The following is a 3,043-nucleotide window of genomic DNA, read 5'->3' as shown; positions in this document are numbered from 1 at the left end:
AAAAAAAAAAAAAGAAATCACCAGAACTAGTCAGAATGTTCATAAAATTTGTCAAATATGTGATTCTCTTTGAAAAATAAAAGTTTAGGCACATGAGCAATAGTAACTAGAAAATGTAGGAATAGGTAGCAACTAATTAATCTGACCAAATATATATGAGATCTTTTTATAAGAGATTTCTAAATCATTAAATGTAAATTTTAAAGGATCTAGATAAATACGAAGATGTATCAAGTACATAGATGGGAAAATTTTAAATGTTTTATTTTTCCTCAAAATAAACTATAAAAGTACAATTTCAATTGGAATTCCTAATATTTATTTTCATATTTCATGAAACATACTAAGATTCACAAGAATATTAACAAATACCAAAAATAATTTGAAAAGAGGATAAAAAGGGAGTAGATGCCCTATATGCCATGCACTTTGTGCCTTGCATAAATGTAGCAATAATTATATACACAAAGGGACCATGGGTGGCTCATGGGATGCCTGGGTGGCTCAGTCAGTTGGGCATCTGCGTTTGGCTAAGGTCATGATCCCAGGCTCCTGGGATCAAGTCCAAGTCAGGCTCCTTGCTTGGCAGGGAGCCTGCTTCTCCCTCTGCCTGATGATCCCCCTCTTGTGCGCTCTCTCTCTCTGACAAGTAAAAAAATAAAATCTTTTAAAAAAACAGGCAAATAAAACTAATAAACTATTTATAGAAATATAGAGTTCAAAAACACCCTTACTTTCTTGTATTTCACTATTGAGTTTTCAATTATCTGAGTTTTTAAAATCTGATTTGTACCTCACCCCTCCACTAGAAAAATAGTTTTACTACATTATTGAATTAGGGCAGAGATTTTGACCCTTACTATATGCCCAGGACTTGTTACAGTGCTTATTAAATATTTGTTGATGGAAAGAAAAGATAATGAAAGGTATATAATAGAGATTGAACCACAAATCAGTAGAAGACTTTGGGGAAGTCACTCACCCGATGTAGAAAACCTAAAGTAAATTGCACAGTTCATGCCATACATTAAAGCAAATTGTACATAGATTTAAGATGTAAATATCAGAGATAAAAATGTAAAAAACTATGGGGAAATAAGAATAAGAGAGTACTTTTAGTATGTTGGGATAGGAAAGGACTTCTTAAAAATAACCCAATAAATAAAACACTTCCAATAACAAAATCATCGAAATAACTGGGCAGAAATTTTAAGAAAATAAGATGTATATAATTTTTCTTAAAGATATATATTGGAAAATTAACACATTTCAATTTATATTGAGGAACTGAAAACTAAACTAAAATTCAATATATACAGCTTTTCAGAACAAAATATCTAATACAATGCTTTCAAATGAGACCACTGTAGTGATTGCTTCACTGTCTTTTAATACTCCTTTTCAATTCTATTTCCTTGTAATAAAGATCCTAAATTTTTATTCAACCATCTCCCAAAATAAAAGAGTAAAAGAAGGAATAAAAAGAAGAGGAGGTAGAGAAAAGGAAGGGAGGAGGGTAGGGGGTAGGACTTTCTTCTAGCTCTATATAACCATGGGGATACATTCCAGACAATGGATTGTGAAAAGATATGACATGAGCAACTTCTGGAACAAGCCCTTAAAAGGAGGATGAATGTTTTTCTGTGACCTCTTTCCTCTTCCATGCTGTAGACTTGTTAGACTATGAACTCATTGATCATGTACACGAGAAAAACAGTGCACAAAGATATGTAAGATAGTCCATAGCCAACATACCAGGCATGACTTCAAAGCAATAAGGAAGTCTCGATTTTGTTGTGGAGCAACTGAGTAATATGTAGCCATCTATGAAGTCTTAGTTTATATACAGATTATATTAAATGGATAGCGTTTACTAAAACAATTGAGAAGTAGTGGTATACTATGTGTTTTATATTTATAAATTTATATATTTACTAAATGTAATATATTTATATATAATTATATTTTATATTATAATTATATTTTATAATTATGTATTATGTAAATACACATGTTAAATATTATGAATATATACTTATATATTTATAAATTTATATTTATAAAATATATATATTTTAATGAGCTATTCTGGTTGGTGATATTTCCTATAGATGCTTTTCCATTGACTATTATAAGTATTGAATGTAACACAGTTTTTATTTAAAGCCTTCATGAGGAAGCTTTGAATTACAAAGATGCTTATTTGTTCATCTAATTTTAGAAGGCACAGTCACCCAAATTGCTCTTGTTGCAAAAAAGCCAGCATGACAGCTAAAAGAGGTGATACATAATAGCCCTGACTTCTTTCATGCCTTTAAAGAAATAATGAAAATCAATAGGTAGAGAAAAAGCATACGTAAGTTTTTCAAGGAAAATAGGATAAAAGGGGTTTCTAACTATAATTTGGAAAATCTGATTATCATGTACCTTTTCTACCAAGCAATATTCTAATGAATAGCAAAGTCAGGGTAACATCCTACAAGTGTAAACCAAAGAAATTTTGCATATAAGAATATGTGTTAGGAAAGAACCTAATGTTCAAATTCTGGAAAAGTATTTTGCAAACACAAATATTTAAAAGGCTACAGGGTAAGACCTAGCCTCTCAGTCACAGCAATACATTCTCTTTAGACTATCATGTGAATGGTATATTACTTTGAATTTGTCTTTCTGTTTTCTAGAAAAAAATTACATTGGAACAAAGTTTGTATTTTTAATATAGGCTTATTTAACATATAAATAATGCATGCAAGTGTGAATAGCAGTACCTCAATAACACACGTTTCTTTTCAATTCATAAAATCTCAAAGCTTACATCCTTGAATGTCTTTATGATAAATTTAATATTCCAGGCTAGAATATTTGTATTTCCATTCCAAGTAAAGATGGTGAGGCTATAATTTAGAATGGACTGGTAAATGAAGTTACTACACTATCAACAGAATAGTTACTAGAGGACAGATTTTGAAGAGCAGTTACCAAGTTTATAAACCCAAACCAAAAGGTTTTAAAGAAAAAGTGATATATACATATGACATAAAAA

Source organism: Enhydra lutris, unplaced genomic scaffold (genome assembly GCF_002288905.1).
Source record: "Enhydra lutris kenyoni isolate GAN:26980312 unplaced genomic scaffold, ASM228890v2 scaffoldscaffold15, whole genome shotgun sequence".
Classification (NCBI taxonomy): Eukaryota; Metazoa; Chordata; class Mammalia; order Carnivora; family Mustelidae; genus Enhydra; species Enhydra lutris.
The sequence above is the reverse complement of the archived record's forward strand: the minus strand, read 5'-3'. Positions refer to the sequence as shown.